This window comes from Myotis daubentonii, chromosome 14 (assembly GCF_963259705.1).
Source record: "Myotis daubentonii chromosome 14, mMyoDau2.1, whole genome shotgun sequence".
Classification (NCBI taxonomy): domain Eukaryota; kingdom Metazoa; phylum Chordata; class Mammalia; order Chiroptera; family Vespertilionidae; genus Myotis; species Myotis daubentonii.
Genome location: NC_081853.1, coordinates 2,720,372 through 2,739,371, shown reverse-complemented (window position 1 = coordinate 2,739,371; position 19,000 = coordinate 2,720,372). Strand labels below are relative to the sequence as shown.

At 47.4% G+C, this 19,000-nt stretch overlaps 1 protein-coding gene across 16 annotated transcripts in view; it reads right to left on the bottom strand.

Annotated features, from left to right (window-relative positions):
* Window positions 1-19,000, bottom strand: part of FOXP1 (forkhead box P1) — a 487,040-nt gene that overhangs the window by 282,483 nt on the left and 185,557 nt on the right. For all 16 annotated transcript variants that reach the window (XR_009448473.1, XM_059662966.1, XM_059662978.1 and 13 more), the window contains exon 2: window positions 14,755-14,815. The gene's annotated coding sequence lies outside the window, so the exon portion shown is untranslated. The remainder of the gene's footprint in view (window positions 1-14,754; window positions 14,816-19,000) is intronic.

Below are 19,000 nucleotides of genomic sequence, written 5' to 3'. Positions count from 1 at the left end.
TCACTGGGGAAATTTTTAAAAACAATGAAATGAAAGATAGTATGGGCAAGCTGCTTTCGGCGGTGGCCTCTGCATTATGGGCGCTAAACCAGAGTGTCCATAGGAAGCTACAGGTTCAACAGCTGTGAGCAAAACCAAGGTGGCCCTTGCCCCAGGGCTCCTCTGTCTGCGGGGGGCGGGGGGCAGTAGCAGAAGGTGGTCTCACAACAGTGGAGAAGACCTGGACGTGTCCAGGCCTGTGCCCAACACTTCCACCCCAGCGTCTTCTCTCATCTCCTCACAGGGTCCCCAGTGCCCCGCTGCCCTCCAACCTAGAAATCCCCATCTCAGCCCTTCCTTCCCAGTGACCAACAGCCCTGCCAAGTCAGAGAATAGAAGGCTTTTCTGTGGTCAGCTTTCGAGAACTGACTGGGATAAAGAGCTCTGCCCTGGAGGGTTTCTGGACTAGAGGCTGGAGCCAGTGTAGAGCGCTGAGGCCTTCCCAATGCTCGCACTGGTACCCTCTGGGGTTACACTGTCCAGAGCTGCTGGGGAGCTCACCACAAGCTCAGGCCTGTCTGGGGCCAAGGTCTCTTTGGCTTGGCAGATACAGAACCTGCAGAAAGGAAGCCCTCTGCCCCTCTCTGAGTGGGGTCTCCTCCCTTCTCACTGAGTGCAAAGAGGACTAAGGAGAGGCCTCACTGCACTGTACCCCTCGCACCCTCTTGTATTCAATCCTCTCCGCTGTACAACAAGCAGAGGTGGTCAGGTGCACTTCCTCCTGGTTTCAGAACAGCCAGGTTCAGATCGGTGGGAGGGGGAAAAAAAAGCCACGACTGGGCCATGTGCTCTAGCTCAGACTCCAGGAATTCCATGCATGCAACGAGGTGCTGGGAAGGGACAAGCCCAACAAGGGTTTGCTTTTCACCTACTGCCATTGTAACAGAATTGGACTCCAACCCTAGGCCAGGCCCAGGCCTCTCCTTTCCTCCTCACTCCTCAGCCATCAAAGGAGCTGCTTTCTCCCACCTCTAAGCTCCTTATCTTCGTCAGGTTCAAGACGACTGCATTGTATTTCCAGCACAAGAAATGGCTGCTATTTCCATGCTCTACCCACCCCCTCCAGTCTTCCTTGAATACAGCCCAGGGCTGACTCCATTATCTCAGTGCCTGGGAACCAAGTTTCTGATGACAAAGTCTGTCCTTGGAGCAGCAACCCCTTTGCTAATGGGGGGCTATTGCTTGAAAATAGGGCACTAATTGTGCAGCCCAGACAATGAGCAAAAAAAGGAACTAGGGAAGGGAGGTAAGTAAACAATGACACAAAGTAATGAATGCACCTGCCAAATGTGTGCAAAGAAACACAGTGGATCAGTGCCGGCTGGGAGGGCAGATGAGGGGGAGGGGGCACAAGGTGAGAAGAGGATGGTGCAGGGGCAGCTGGGCAATCCGATAAACAGAGCTTGATGGAGATTAAAACCACTCCCTCCGCTCTTCTCCACTGGGAGGCCGTCCCCTGCTCCTCTGGCCTGTCTGCAGGATGGAGTCTGCTCCCAGAGGGGCTTCACCCGCCATTTCTCTGAGGACTCTTCCGCCGAGATCCCGGGAGAGATGAGCCCTCTCTAGAATCCGCTCAGTGTAATAATTCACAACTAAAAGGGTTTCCCTGCCTCCTGACATCCTGTGACCTCCCCAAGATCTGTAGAAATATTTTATTCATCTTGGTGTTCTCAGGCCTATAGAGCTTAGAATATAGGAGGAGTTTGGGGCTTGTCAATTTTAATTGAATTACAAATAGAAATAGAAGACAGAGAAGAGTGAAAGCTGACCCTCAAGGTCCCCCAAGAAGCACGTGGCCAAGCAAGCCTGGAAGCAAATTCCCAAGGGTCCGGACTCTTGGAGCTGAGAAGCGGCACAGATAGAGCTGCTAGAGCCACTTGCCACCAGGAGAGGCCCACTAGGAATGGGGCAACAGAGAAGGAAGCAGAGGGAGAAATGTAAGGATGGGCTTGAGGGCTTAGATCATGTCCAGCCAGGCCCACTCCTGACCCACTCAGTCCCGTTTTGCTTAAGCCAGTCTGGGCGGCAACTAAAACCATGTTCTAGGGGACACACAGACCACGGAAGTCTATCAATAAAACATGTTCTAGGTGACACACAGACCACAGAAGACTATCAATAAAACATGTGCTAGGTGACACACAGACCACGGAAGTCTATCAATAAAAAATGTCCTAGGGGACACACAGACCACGGAAGACTATCAATAAAACATGTGCTAGGTGACACACAGACCACGGAAGTCAATCAATAAAACATGTTCTAGGTGACACATAGACCACGGAAGTCTATCAATAAAACATGTTCTAGGTGACACACAGACCACAGAAGTCTATCAATAAAACATGTTGTAGGGGACACACAGACCACGGAAGTCTATCAATAAAACATGTTCTAGGGGACACACAGACCACGGAAGTCTATCTATAAAACCTTGTTCTAGGGGACACACAGACCACGGAAGTCTATCAATAAAACATGTGCTAGGGGACACACAGACCACGGGAGTCTATCAATAAAACATGTGCTAGGGGACACACAGACCACGGGTGTCTGTCAATAAAACATGTGCTAGGGGACACACAGACCACGGGTGTCTATCAATAAAACATGTTCTAGGGGACACACAGACCACGGAAGTCTATCAATAAAATATGTGCTAGGTCACACACAGACCATGAAAGTCTACCAATAAAACATGTTCTAGGTGACACACAGACCATGGAAATCTATCAATAAAACATGTTCTAGGTGACACACAGACCATGGAAGTCTATCTATAAAACTTTGTTCTAGGGGACACACAGACCACGGAAGTCTATCAATTAATAAGCATTGACAAGCTGAAACCGGTTTGGCTCAGTGGATAGAGCGCCGGCTTGCGGATTGAGGGGTCCCAGGTTCGATTCCGGTCAAGGGCATGTACCTGGGTTGCAGGCACATCCCCAGTAGGAGATGTGCAGGAGGCAGTTGATCGATGTTTCTCTCTCATTGATGTTTCTAACTCTCTATCTCTCTCCCTTCCTCTCTGTAAAAAATCAATAAAATATATTTAAAAAAATAAAAATAAATAAATAAGCATTGACAAGAGACAGGTCACAAAAGTTGGTAGTCTGAAGTGAGAATGTGGTTGATCTGGGCTGAATCAACTGTTTCTCATCACTGGGTTTTGAAATCAATCAGCTATCCCACCTGATTTCACACTTACTAAAAGCAAGGCTTTAAAAGAGTGCTTGCCAAAATTCAGTATCCGGTTTTTTAGCAGGCTTGTGCCCTTGAGGTTTCCTCTTTGGCATCTAAGAACAGCTATGTCTAAAGGCTATTATACTCACATATAGCCCAACAGTACACACAGGAAAGGGGGAAAATTCATTCCAACCCCCAATGGCCAGCTTCCCTTCCCAGGGGGACCTCTGGTAGCAGAGTCTGGTCTCTTTTCCAGAAACTTCTACACATACAATCATATTTGTTCTGTATGTGCACTGGTTTCCCCCTGTCCTCCGGACAGACATTTAGGGGACTGCACTGCTTTTGCTCCCACAAACAATGCTGCACACACTTCAGCGGCCAATGAGTAAAACCCCTGGAGGCAACAGCTGATGGCTGCTACTGCGTTTGTGACCTGAGTCAACAACCTTCTGGCTACAAAACAAATCCCCATTACCTTTCACATGCACTCTACCTGGGTTCCCTTGTCTAAACTTAATCCTTATACCTGAGGATATGTTGTTAGTGTTTTATTTTACTGATTCTACAAAGAGAGAGTAATATGAATCAGCTGCCTCCTGCACATGCCTGGACCAGGGATCGAACCTGCAACCTGGGTATGTGCCCTGACTGAGAACCGAACCCATAACCTTTTGGTGTACAGGACGACACTCCAGCAGACAGCTCCCTGGGCTTCCTGCTTACTGGCCTCTCTCTGTTGGGACCCAGTGATCAGACAGACGCCCTTCAGGAACATTGTAAACAAACAGAGGCACAGTTCTGGGGTATCAGCTGATACCCACTGCAGCAGAACTCAAACAACAGGCAAATATTCCCCCCACCCTTTTTAAAATCAGTCCATTTTACAGACCTTTGAAGAAGTCATTTGGGCGTACATCTGACGGAACACACGTGTCTGCTGGGAATGTCTCACACCCAAACACAGAAGCACACACATCACTGCCCTTCTGTGCCCCAGCCCTCGAGCAAACACAGGTCACAGGGAGGTAGGTGCTCAGGTGGGAGTAGTCCAAGAGGACAGAGGAACCCAACTTCTGAGACAGACACCCAATTGTTTACACACAGTTTCCACCAGCAGGGGCGCTGCACAGACCTTCATGGGGCCTTGTTAAAAGGACAAAAGGGTCAGGAGGAGGGGGTGGGTGTGTGTGTGGGGGGGGGGGGGGCAGCAGCATTAGAAGCTTTAGAAGGTCCAGAGCAGGGAAGGAGGAAGTGAGGGGAGAGGGAGAGGGCAGTGGCATGTTCTGAGACTGAGGTCTTGAGGAGGCTCTATCTTACGTTTTGAGCACCTGTACAGGTGATTCCCCTCCAGTGAGCCGGAGGGGAGGGGAAAGGGCCGTGTCCCCAAGGAAACACGCTTCCGTTTCCAGCAGGGACTTACTTCTTTGACAGTCAGCGTTGTGATGGTCCAATTGGGATCGTTTCCCTTGTTTTTGGTATTCTACCTTGGAAGGAAGGAAAGGGTGCAGGAGAAGAGACAGGGACTCCCCATACAGAGGGCGGCCGCGTGCTGTGGCCTGGGCCAGGTCACTTCCCGTCTCAGGATCTCAGTTTCACCTTCAGTCAGTTACAAGGAACGGACCAGAGAGTCTATCATTCTTGAGTTCGTCCTCTCACAGCCGCAAATCCAAGGCTGTCACTGGGGGGCCATTTGGGGATTTTAGAACTTGAAGGTGCAAGGGCCTTGGAGAGTGGGACGCGGCGAGCCTCGGAAGAGCTCAGTGCGTGGGCAGACCAGAGAGCTGAGCTGCTACGCTCTAAAAGCCATGAGTCCATGTTAATTTTCCAGGGTAAACTGACTAAAACCCAACCAACGCAAAATGTGGAGATGTAGATGCAGACACATTAAAGAATGGTTTGCTCAGGGACCTGCGAAGGACTGAGGTTTGGGATAACCAACGAAGGAGAGGGAGAGCCCGGCTGCGCCCCCGCGAGGACACAAATTCCTGGTCACACGCTGGAAATCAAGAGACAATTCAGATCAGCAAAGAAAACTGCCTGGCAACTTAAAGTCTAGAAATTTTGCAAACAGTTAATGTAAATGGTGCCTCACATTATCCTGGAAAACACAGAACAACGCACGGCAGGACTTACGTGCCTCGGATGGGTTTTAACGTGACTTCACAGTTGAGGGAGTGGGTGGCCATCTAAACTCACAACCGCATTTATAAGCTCATCAAGAGACGGAGCTCTAAAAAAAAAAAAAAAAAAAAAAAAAGAGACGGAGCTCTCCCGAGGTGGCCGCCAGCAGGCCACTCTGACTGGGAGGGACCGGAAGGCCGCCACTGCAGCACTGGCCACGGCAACGGAAGCATCAAGGCCCCTAGCAAAGCCGTGCTGCACTATGTTAGAGCTGGGGAAGTACTTGGGGTATTAATGTTAAAGCAGGAAACAAAAGAATACATACAGTACAAGTCTCTATATATGTACATATAGACACACACAAAATATTGGCAAGATACAGATAAAATGTTCAGCTATTTAGATGAGGCCACAAGTGACATTGCATTGCTTCCTTAATTTCTCCTAAAAACATTTTATAACGAAAAATTATAATTTAAAAATTTGTAATTTAAAAACACACGTACATGTTTTTCTCACAAAGAGGAAGAAATGTTCTTCCTTCATCCAATCCTTCCTTAGTGGTATTTATTATCCAAGTAGGGACAACACATTTTTTGTTATTTCACTTACAATTTCTGAGATGCTGGAAGATTTGGGACCAGCCTGAGAAATCTCAAAAATGGTCAACTGTGCTTCAGAAATGTTGAGTAAGCTAGAGTCTTTGATGCTTTTAGTTGATTTGAAAGATGGATGAACCATAAGAGACTACCTATATGAGTGCACGGTAAAGGTGACAGACTAGCATGCGGCCTAGGCACAAACTAACGCTGCACTAATCTAGAGATGATGCTAACCACAACAAGCTGTGATGTACTTCAGATGATTAAAAAGAACGTATTTCAAGTTAGAGATGCAAGTACATCCCCCTTTTGCCCTGTCTTTGTTTTAGACTTAAAATCTAAACCATCGGATGAGAGACTGACTCAAAAGGGCACAGCGCGCAGGTTCCCTTTCTGTAGCAGTGAGGTTTTCTCCGTTCACTTCCCACAGCTGCACCGTGACCCCGGCCAGTGGGCTGCAGGCGTGGGGGCACGTGTGCTGAGCAGGCACTCTTCCTGGGGAAATCACTCAAGAGGCCTGCTGTTCATATTCAGGCTGGTGGTACAAACCGGTGTATGTTCCAAGAGTGAGAGTCAGATATGTTGGCACTTGTTACAGTTGACTATGACTTCCATGCTGACAAGCCCCAGGTCAGCTCTCTGTCATCACTGTCCTTGACCCCTGCATTGCTTCCGGCGGACAAGGCTCCCCTCCTCCAACAGCGTGGGCGGCGGCTCCGCTCACCCGCAACACCGCCCTTCCACCGGCCTCCGTCTGGTACCTGTGCCCAAGCCTCTGGATGGTGTTGGCTTCAGAACGCACCCCTGGCAGCCCTCTCATCTTCCCACACCCTGGCTTCCTCAGGGAGCTCCTCCACTCTCCTGCCTGTGCACATCACTCCCGCGCTCAGAAACCCTCCACGCGGCCCTCCGAGGGCTTTCTAGAGCCACGTATCCGAACACGCGGCTGACATCTCAACCTGCATGAACGGTCAAGAGCTCAAACCTGCCCTCCTGGTCTCCGCTGCTTCCCTCAACCGCCCTTGACAGTGACAGCTTACCCAAACGTTAGCCATGCTCCTGAACACGTGCACTACCCTGTGCAAGGCAGTTTTAGCAAGATTCCTACCCACTCAGTTCAACCAGAAGCCCACCCCCACATCGGGTCGCCCTCTACCTGATCAAGTCCTACCCTCCTGTCCCCCACCCCCAGGATACTGGCACCTGTGCACCTCACTGTCTTGGTGGTGGTGGTGAATTCTCGCCTGAGGATATTTAGCCAATGATATTTAGAGAGCAAGGACGGGAGGGGGAGAGACAGAAACACACAGTTTGGTTGCTTCCTGCACGCGCCCCAATCAGGACCAGGGATCAAGCCTGCAACCAAGGTATGTGCCTTTGATGGGAATGGAACCTGGGACCCTTCAGTCTATGGGCCGATGCTCTATCCACTGAGACAAACCAGCTAGGGTCACCTGGACTGTCTTAATCAAGAATCCTGTAGATCTCTTTAACCAGGACCCTCCCTTTCCCGCTGATCATTTCCTCTTAACAGTTTTCCACCCCCTGCTCTCGCCTTGCTCCCATGCTATATTCGGAGTTGAGCGCAGTCTGTCCCACGTGGAAAATCTCTCTGCAGCGTGCCCTACCCCTTCTGCGAGGGTCCTGCGTGAGACCTGCTTCCCATCTTCAACAGGGGAAAGTGGGCTCTTTTCGCCCCTCACCCTGACCCACGGGCTTTCCTATTCCAGTGAACGGCAGCTCCACCCCCCAGGACAGCTGAAGCGGAACCGGCTCTGCCCGACTCTTCTCTTTCTAGGCAGGAGCCAAACGCCAGGACAAACATCCCAGGAGCCATCCTGGGTGCAGTTCTTCCAAACGCCACATCGACTGCACCGAGGAATCTTTGGCTCGACCTTCAAATAAGTCCCAAGTGTAGCCACCTCCCCGCCTCCACCACCATCCTGACCCTGGCCATCATCGCATCTCCCTGGACGGTTCCAGCGGCCTCCTAACAGGTTTCCTGCCTACTGTCTCGCCACCCGAGTCTAGCAGCACAACAGAGTCAGAGCCTGTCCCACCTCAAAGCCCACCGAAGTCTCCATATTTCACGGAAAGACCTGCTACTACTTGGCCTTCCTTCCTTCCTTCCACTCTCCCACTGGCTGGCTTTGCCTGGCCACACTGGCCAGCTTGCTCTCCTTACAATATGCTCAACCTTTGTTCAAAGTCACTGACTATTTGCAGTGGCAACCCCTCCTGCAACCTCCTCTATTTTCTCCACAGCCCGTAACCCCTCATATTTATTTACTACATTTTCCTCCAGTCCCCACCCCTCAGAGCCACGTATTCGAACAGAGGGCGTGTTGCCTCGTTTACTGCTATACTCTCCATCGTCTGAGCAAGCTGATAGAGACACAATGCTTGCCACTTATGTAACTTTAACCACACTGAAAAAAGTAAACAGAAACAGTTGAAATTAATTTCAATTTATTTTACTTAACCCAATATATCCAAAATATAATCATTTCAATGTATAACCAATAAAAATAACTATTCAAATATCTCACATTCATTTTCCCATACAAAGTCTTTGAAGCACTTTGGGAATTTTCCACGAACAGCACATAGAAGTCTGGGCTAGCTACATGTCAGGAGCTCACAGCCACATGTACCTAGTAGTTTCCATGTGGACAGGATAGGCCTGTTCTACTCCAATGTGAGTTTATTAATTGCTTTAAATACTTTGGGGCACAACCCACTAAATTGAGTTCCTAACCCACAAATGGATTCCCATGCCCACTTTTGAAATCACTGTTTCTAAAAAAAAAAAAAAAAAAATCACTGTTCTAAATAAGCTTTAGGTATGTAATCTGAAATGAGTGACACCTCCTCTGGCCTCCAGGGGTGCTCAGGACCTTTAAAGGGGAACAGACTTCCCAGGAGAAGAGCCTGGAGGGCAGGGGAGGAACTGAAGACCATGATCATCAGGGGCCAAGGTCAGCACAGCGCAGGGAATGATGCAGGCTTCTCTCCACTAGAAGGTCCTTTAAATTAACTCAGTGCCCTGCCCGACAATTAACAACACCTGATCACCTCTGATCACACACGACACGCATAACACAGGCAGGGGAGATCTGCACACTCTCCACACGTCACAAAGGGTGCATTGGAACTGAGTAGAAAGAAGTCCAGTTTTTCATTTTTCTCTCCCCACCCAATGCCGCTGACATGGAGGTACAATGGCTTAGATCAAGGAAAGAGAGGTATAACGATTAATCTTCAGTTTTCATTTTTACAGAATCCCACTCACCAGTCTTTGAAAAAGGCACCATGGACTTCAAATCCAAACTTAGCCCTAGGCAGAAAGGGTCAACTTTTAAAATGGCCTCAAAATAAGGGCCCTCCTGTCAACATGCCACGTGCCCTTTTACGTGCGGGAGGTCAGTAGACGCCAGGGGTGTGCAGGTGAGGTCTGGCAGGTGTGCTGCCCTAAGCGAGGTATTGTCGGTGCAGTTAGGCTCCAAGTTCCTTCCTGAGGTTTCTGAATAACCAAGAGGGGCAAAAATCCCTGCATCTGTTCTGCTGTTCAGTTGTCACCTGAGCTGAGAACTCCTTGATAAGATGCTCAAAGTGAATCTCATGCAGTTGGAATATTTGTGCCCTTAGCAGATGGAAGAGCAAAAACATCGTTCTGAAAAAATGAATAAAACCATTTGTTATTTGGTTTTATATTTTTTATTGTTCAACTGTGCAAAATATGGCTACTTGATAATTGCTGCAAATATTGTCTTTACTACTAAACATGCCTTCATGTACATTTCAGCAAGTGACTTATGCTTGAAAAAAAACAGTATTGAGCATATTTCTCTGGAAATCAGTATTTAAATTTTTTTTCTTTGAAAGTAACATACAGGAAAGACAGCTCTTGTTCACAGGGTAACTTGGTTTAGCATTATGGTTAGCAATGTTTAGAAACAGCTAAGTTAAAATGCAAACATTTAAATCCTAAAGTTTTAACTGTTGAGAGACCAAGTCAGTTCTATGGAAATATAAACAACATGAAAACAGTAATTTCCCCCACAAAGCCATTCCTGTGAGAGCACTTCAGGCCACCATTGTGTTGGATTTAGAACTGAGAATTCAAACAGCTCTGAGGTTGTAAAACAGTTAAAAACTGAAAAGCTTCTGATGAACCTTGAAAACATGATGCTAAGTGAAAGAAGTGAGTCCCAAAAGACCACCTAATGCATGATTCAATTTATGTAAAACATGCAGAATAGGTAAATCTATACAGATGAAAGTAGAGTTTTGTTGCCAGGGGCTGGGTTGGGGGAGTGGCTGCTAATGGGTAGCTCTCTTTCTGGGGTGATGTTTTAAAACTACACTGTGATGATGGTTGCAAACTCTGTAAATGTACTCAAAACACTGAACAGTACACTTTACATGGGCGAATTGTATTGTGTATGACTATATCTCAGTAAAGCTATTACCAAAAAGTTGACATGCCTGATAGCATTCACAACGGCATTGGCATGAAAGGTACAAGAGAATGGAATTAATCCAACAGAGCATCCATTTAATGCTATAACACATACCCCCAGACCCGGGTCTCCCTGTGAAAGAGCACATTATCAGAGCAACCAGTGCCTGCCCTTCCTGCACTTGTCACCGTCCTTCCTAATGGCTGTGTTCCTCTCTACACTGTGAGCCCTCTGAGGACTGGGACAGAACGGTGCCCTCCCCACACAGTGCTATGAGCCAGCACCCAGCACACAGCACCAATTAATATCTGCAGCAGGAGCTCATGCATGTATGTAGTAGTATGTACATCCCTGTGAATGAATGAAGGAAGGAATGAATGAAATTATTGGATTGAGGAAATTCAACCAATCAAGTTGATTTGTACTATCCCCTTAAAACTGTTTGTTCTCCATTTCTCCCACACGTGTGGCCACCCAGGAAGAGACATTTTCCCAGCAGCCATTGCAGCTTCTTGTGACCATATGACGATACTCTTTCCAAGTAAATGTCAATGGATATAGTGTGTGCAATTTTTAACTCATTTGCTTCAAAAAAATTGCTGGTTTGGACTTCACGTGCTTCAACCATGTAGATAAGGACAAGCCCCGAAGAGGACAGCACAAGAGGGGAGGCCTCCCGTCAAGCCAGACCGGCCAGCTGCTCCATGAGAGAGAGTAAGCTTGTGTTTCAGGGAGGTCACGGCGTGCCCAGGGCTCTGCGCTACCACAGCCGCGCCTTTGCCCTGGCTGGTGCAGCCACGTTGGCGTGTGTGGCTGTGGAGGGTCGGGAAGCAGGAGGGCTTCCGTGCCCAAGGAACTGCCTGCTACTTTCCCAATGGCAGCCAGTGCAGACGCTCTCTCCCAGTGTCTTCAGAGCAGCATCATGAATTCATAGTTACACAATTCAAATGCTGAATTGCAAAGAGGTCATTTTGAATAGATTTAACTCGGAATATTTTCATTACGTAAATATTTACATCACATACATATACTCTTTCCAAAGAGCCAATGAATATATTTTAAATGGCTGAATAGCCCATTTTAGCTTTTTTGTAGCCAAGAAATAATCTGCAGTATGTGAGACACGGCGAGTAGCATCTATAAGGATGCACTGTAACTCCTTGATCTAACAAAAAAAAGGAGCTCAAATTGGGGATGGGAGAAAAACTCTGACGACGACACATTCCTTTACATTGTTCACTTTCCCTCAAATGAGTTGACTATTACAAAAATGAACCAACAGATAAAATGTTTGAAGATATCTGATGTTTTAAAATAACCATTTAATTATAATCTATATGATCTTTTCTTGACTATTATCACTGACTCCCAATGCCATTCAGAATTGAATACAAGATGGTGAATTTTACAAACTGGATTTGAATTTGAAGCAAAACTGCATGTGGATGAATTGCCAATGGTAGTGGGACACAGGGAGAAACTGATAGACGGGCATTACTAGCTCCCCAAACCAAGGGCCATCACAGCAGGACGCCTGCGGCCTCTTTCCTTCTGCCTGGCTTCCTAGATGACCTTGGGGGAGTTCCCTTTCATCTGGGGGCCCCTTTCCCAGTTTGTAAAGTGGGGATTATGATAATTTCCAGGAATGCTGGCAACCAGACCCATTTTATAAAATGTTCAGATCTACTGGGAAACTTGTTAGTACCACTACCAAGTATGATGACTGTTATTTACGATTCTCCAGACCTTTGTAACTAAATTTGAAAAATGGTTTCGTCTGGCTTTCTGCGTTGGCCTGACCGCTTTCATGCACAGAGCCAGGGCTCCCATCAGGCACTGCAGGCACATTTCCCTGCAGCTCTGCTGGCAGTTGATGCCTCCCAGGTTTCGCATGCGGCCAGGGCGTTCACGAAGGCGCTGGCAGCCGAGATCGGACCCTCCTCGCAGGTGGAGGGCAGTGCTGGGCTCTTACCATCGCTGGCAGCACGATCTCATGTTTGTTTAAGGTCTACTCACTGGGAAGAAACAATAATCATTCTATCCACTGCATATATATTTTTCTAGATTTTATATTTGTAACAAGGCTTTTTCTTTTTGCCTTACATATAAGAGATCAAGATATATATGGATTAGTTTTAAAGGATCATTGAGCTTGTTAAAAGGTAAAAAATTTCATGTCATGTATTATTTATTTGAGTCTAAATACCTTAACTTATTTCTAAAAAGTAAAATTTAAATGAGTCAAAACACAGATGGAATTGATATTGTAGAAGTAAAAAAAACAGTTAAATAATGAAATGCTAACTGGGGGTAGAAAAAAATCAAGTTTATTTTAAAATACATCAACAACAAAAAGTTGTATCAACAAAAAAGTTGAAAAAACTACAGAGATTGAGCACAAACTCTTACTCTAAGCTTCCTAGCAGTCAAGTCAAAACAAAAATTATGTGAATTTGTTATTCAGCTCACTCTGTGTCAAAAAAGGAGGTACAGAAGGACAAACTTTTTCTGTGTTCTTGAAATTTAAGAAGGGGTTCCTTATTTTCAGGATATTGTATAATATATTATGTTCTTGACAGTAATTATAAAGAAAACATTTTTGATAATATAATATTGAATGTCAATTGCAATTGAAAAATCAAAGTTCTTTTAAAAAAAAGCATTTTTTTCTCTTAGTCAACACTGATAACAAATTTAAGAAACTTTTTTATTTTTACCAAACTTTCCCTTAACTCATGATATTTTTAACTTTGAACAATATTATAGAATTGGGCAGAATCACTCTGCACACTCATGTCCATGTTCAGGTCATGTGTGTACGCGTGGTCATAGTCAAGACATCAAGTCAGAAGAAAATCATTCGTGCTCACGGGTGAGTCCCCCCGCCAATAAAAGAGAGAAAACCTCCCGATGAAGCTCTATTTGAAGCTGTCGGGCCAACACAACTCTGCCCAACCGCTTTTCCAGCTTTAATCACAACCCCTCGCCTCCCTAGAAACCTTTGCTAAGGGCCGGAGGTGCGTTCGACGGGCTGGGCGTCGCAGGAGAAGGCCCGGCTGAGGCCCCAGGGGCCCCAGGGGCCGGGGCACGAGGGGAGCTGAGCTGAGGAGCTGACAGGCGGCATTTACCGCGTGGCCCCTCACGGGCAAGTCTGCAGTCTTGAGAACAGACTGAGCTTCATTGTCAAGAGTAGAAAACTGAGTCTCCGCAAAGGAAGAGCTTTGCCCAAAGCTGCGCTCTGACTGGGTGAGCACACTGCTGGCCGAGGGCCCTGTCCTCGCATCTCAAAGGTGGTGAGACGAGGCAGGTTGGATTTTCCGGCCCAAATCAAATGTGCTGAAATGCAAGTTTAAAAACAAACCATCACCTCTAAGGGCGTTCTCACCAGCACCCTGGGTGAGATGGAAAACCAGCTGGTGCCAGCATCGGTGCCACTCGAAAGGCCACCACGGGCCTGTCCAACTGCGGGCGAGGCGCCTGGTCTCAGGCTCAAACCCACGCGGCCGCGGCGCCTGTTCGAAGACACACACAACCTACCGCTGGGCATGGAACGCTTAGTGGCCATAATTCAAAAACAAAATGAAGACACCATTTTGAAATGATGTTGAAACGACCGGCAAGATTAACTTGTATGTGATGAGATATGTACTTGAGGAATCAAAAAAAACCAAACGTAGCTTCCATAATCACTTCAAGCAGAATGCTTTTGTCCCCTCCCAAATGTGAATCTGAGAAAATTCACTGAGTTTTAACTCATCAAGCCACACTAGTCTCCTGGAAAACTTCTAGTTCAGAATCAAGTGCTCATCTGATTGTCAAGCAAGGCCACGGACCCAGGCAGTCCCCTGCTGACACCACAGGCCTGTGCCCACGCCGCTCCGGTCCCAGCAACGTGGCATGTTGCTATGGTGCCTGACGATTAGTTTCTGAGAAGGTGATTATGAAGCCGCCGGGGAACATCAATGTGATGACACCGGCTCAGAGCACTGACACGCGTTACTCTTATTAGCAGCAAGTTCACTGTATGAAATCGCCACATTTGTGATGTGAATATGCCTCTCTAACTTCAATCCAACTCAACACTCCCCCCCCACCCCCCCAAAAAATTCAGCTTCAACAAAGGGGAAAAGTGTGATATTTGGGGGGAAATAGGACTCTGTGGACCATTTCTTAAGGGGATCTCTTCTTTAATGACCTCCCAAAATATGCCACATACATACTTACACACAAATAAATGCACATCCATTTGGTAAATATGTAGATCAGAAGAGAACTGAAGATGCTTAAAAGGTGACAGCTACTACCCTGCACATTATCCCACTAATGGTATCTGCATTTACCTTTTGTGGCTTCTGTGAAGCAATCTTCAGTTACAGTCACCTCAAAAGGTCACTTCTTACCCTGAAAACAAAAGAGAACATCAAAATCTGAATGTCAACAGAAAGTCGCAACCACCTCTCTTGCCTGGGAGATTCAAGAAAAACAACGAGGGACTCAGTTATGTTCAATGGCAAGTGACGTTCAGAGTCAATAAACACACGTCCCAAGACCTCACTGTCTGGACCACATGCCCTGAGCTCTTCAGGACAAGACAACTCCAATGGAAAAAGTCGAGGTGAAACGTTTCAAATTTTACTCATGAACGTTTTCTTGCCTTGCTGTCTGTCAATTTATTTTCGCGTGGAACGGTGCATGCCTCGCGGGTCTGTGTGTGGAAAGCAGACTGCTATGTGAGCGTGTCTGCTTGGTTCCCATCCTCAGCCTCGAATGCACTGACGCGTAGGCTCCTCGCTCCCTCTGGAAGAGAGTGCTCACAGACAAGCTGCTGTGGCCACTCGGCCTTTCGGAAGGACTTAAGCACCACAGTGCCAGGGTGGGGAGGGGTGGGCTGATGGGAGTGGAAGCTGTTCTCAGAATATTTTCCACTTAGCATGTCTCTGCCAGATTAAATGTTACACAAAAACGGCCCGTGTCAGATGAACTAAGCCGTTGAAAGCAAGTTTCCTAAAACACAAAGAAGGATGAACACGCTCTCCCGCATCCACTCCCGCACGCACGCTCCCTTATGCAAAACAGTGTGGTCCTTTAAGAACCTTGCAGGCTGCCCCTTTCTGCCATGGAGCTGGGATCAACACACGGCACAAGTGAAAAGAAAAACATTTGTTTATTAATTTAGATCAAGTTAGCGACAGGGAACAGGACTCATTCCACATCGATCGGCCAAATGCTCGTCTCATTTTCTAAGACGGTGAAATTGTATCATCACTTTACTGAAACGTTCGTTCCTTTTGCTCACTCTTCAGAACAATATGGAACGGAGTGCTTTAGAGTTTACACAGGGCGTCTCCCGGGCTCAGCCCCTGCTGCAGCCCTGACAGGGGAGGCAGCCTCGCTGAGCGCACGCTGGCTGCACGGGGGCTAGATCTGCGGGGGCCCCTGGGGGAGCGCTATCTTTAAGGAATTGATACAAGGCCAATTTATGACATTTCCACCAGCAAGTGTATGCAGATTCTTGCTATTAAGATTGGAAAGAAATGCAGGCTCTGAGTGAAATCATAATTTTCATGTTTACTCTAAGAGGAAATTGGAGGTTTTCACCATAAATGCTCACCATTTGGGTGGGGGAAAACCCTAGCTCTGGGACTTAAAATTACTATTTTGCAACCTGCCCAAAACCTTTTTGTTTTTACACAAAACAATTCAAATAGAAAATGACAGTCTGCACTTTCCTGCTGGTGTTTGTGCCAGGATAGGTTTCTGCAGGGGTGGGAAGCCTGGCCCTGCGAACGGTGCTCAGGAAACAGCGATGGCAGTGCGGCCTGGGACGCAGAGCAGCCGACGCACACACGTCAGAGGACCTCTCAGACCCCAGGCCACTGACCACGCACGGAGGCTCCGCTCCTCCCTCTGGGTCTCCATGGGAAGTGGGGGGAGGCTCCGCTCCTCCCTCTGGGTCTCCATGGGAAGTGGGGGAGCCTGGCAGACCCTCCCGAGTCTGGGCGAGCCCCCTCATGTCACTCCTCTCATCGGAAACGTCTCTAGCGAATGCAGCTAAGCTGATTCTCATGTTTATCTACTGGGCTTCGTCCCTCCTGCATGGCAGTCAGACCGCCAGCATCAGCCTTTGCCACGCAGGTGAGACTGCTGTCACACAGGCCTGGCAAACCACTGGGCCTTATTAAACTTTAATTTTAAAGAAACTGCTGAAAACGCCTACTTTGAACAAAGTTGCCTGTAACACTGTGTTCAAACCTGCAGAACATTTTCGGGTAGGTACTGGCCCCGTTTCTCTACTCCTCTCTACACAACACAGTATCACCCATCAGTGGACAAGGGGAGAAATTGAGGCTGGCCCACCCTCCAGATACTACAAATGTAATTTTTCCCTGCGGTGGGGGGTTCATCATAACAAAGTTATCCATTTGGTCCTACAACTTATAATTACTAACTAAAGCAATACAAAATTGGTTGCGTTTAATTTGTACTTTTACATAAAAACTGGCAGTGGTATTCAAGCCATCTTTTCCTCCATTTTGGAGTTCATAAATTTTAATACATACTCATATTTGACCCCGCATAAATTTATTTGTTGATTTTAGTTGTTAGTGTAGATGAGCAAAGTAATCTAAAGGATACTTTGCTGGCTTGGCTGAGAAGAGATGAATAGCTCAGCACTGTTTGGCATCAGGCCACAGTGAGTGGCATTTGTCAATATCAGGGTAGCCAGGGCCCAGGCCTGGGCCTAGAAGAACCGGAATCGACACCCAGAGGAAAGTTTGTATTTCATCTTCCCAAAGTACCAGACTCCTATTTCCAAAACTGTATTTGCTATTTTTTAAACAATAAATTTGCTTATCAAATCTGTCAACTATTTATCTGAATGCTACTGGCAGCATGATGATATCTAAAACTCAAATGATTATGTGAAGCGTTTAGGTTAAAAAAAAAAAAGAGATACAAGAAAAATATTGTCCTCCAGCCCCCTGTCTTCTTAAAAAAATGCAGTCGACGTATGAATTGCATTTTTTTCTTTTCCTCTCTTTCTTAAGTTTCCTGTTGGTTTTAGGTTGTAAACATGAGCCAGGGATATGGTTAATAAAAATTACTTATTTCCCTTTATGTTTTTCTCTACACGCCAGGCCCTGTGCAGAATTGTTCCGTGTGGCTTCTTCACTGTTGTTTGCTACAGTGTTACTGACCTGAAACTATTGCTGACCGGGGGCCTTGACCTAGACATCAATGCAGTCCCATGCCCCCTGGGTTAGGAAAGTTGATGTGCCCTTCACCTCCCCAACCCCTCCCCCCAGAAGGGGCGGGGGGGGGGGCGGCTCTGTAGCCTGCATCAGTTAACACAGCACTTCAGTGCCACACTTCACATGGACACACTGACCCTAATGTAATCTGTGTGAAAAGGCGTGCACAGTGCCAACCACTATGGCCCGCCTGGAGCCAAGTGCAGGTAAACATGGAGTTGTGATTGCATCTCCCAAGACGGCAAATGAACAGTATATCCTCTATTTCCCACTAAAAGTATCCCCCCTTCCTTCCACAGCAGCTCCAGGCATGACCTGCATCAGGGTTCCTGCCCTGTCTTTCATTTCACACAATTGCATGACAGTGACTGAAGGAGGCCAGCACATGTCATCTCAACCTTCAGTCCTACACACATTGGCTGTGAACCCTGCGTGTCATGTCACGGGGGCTGCGGGGGTCCCAGCCAGCTCGGCCGGTGAAGGCGGAGGCTCAGAGCCCCTGTGTGGCTGGGGGATCCCTGCCCCTCAAGTCCAGAACAGGTTCAGATGCTCTACGCTCCCCAATGCTCCGATCAAACGCCTACCCCTCGTCAAGAAGGCAGGAGGGCTTAACGGGCCAGCTTCCTCAGTGAATCCGAACTCCTGAGCTTTTATGTCTGCTTATCAAAGATTTCTTAGAAAAACAGAAGCATGTCAACGCAGATTTGACTAGCTGGAAAACTGTAATACAAGGGTCACTTCGTTGTAAGAAAATCCACGCAGAAATCAACCCCCAAGTGTTGTTTCTCTGCTTCAAAGAACTTCGAAAGTGGTTACATTCTGAGTCAGGTTTATAGACATAAAAAGGAAAAAGAAAGAGAAGGAAAAGATCAGTGAAGGAAGAAAAGAAAAAGGAGACGAAGGAAGGAAGGAGACTGGAAAAGAAAGAAATGGCAAGGAGTCCTGGCTGGTGTGGCTCAACGGATAGAGTGTCAGCCTGCAGCCTGAACGGTCCCGGGTTCAATTCTGGTCAAAGAACATGCCCAGGTTGCGGGCTCCATCCTCTGTGGGAGGCGTGCAGGAGGCAGCGGATCAATGATTCTCTCTCATCATTGATGTTTCTATCAATCTCTCCGTCTCTTCCTCTCTGAAATCAATAAAATATGTTAAGGAAAAAAAAGAATTGACAAGGAACCCTTGCAGCTCCGGCCACTGGGAGGGAGGGGTTGGCTGTTAGGACACGCCCCGTCCCTGCCTTCTCACTACCAAAGAAATCTACCCCCTAGAACCACCACCCCACCCGTCTGGTCCCCTCCGGATGCAGCAAGAACACCTGACTCCCTTGCTCCTCAGC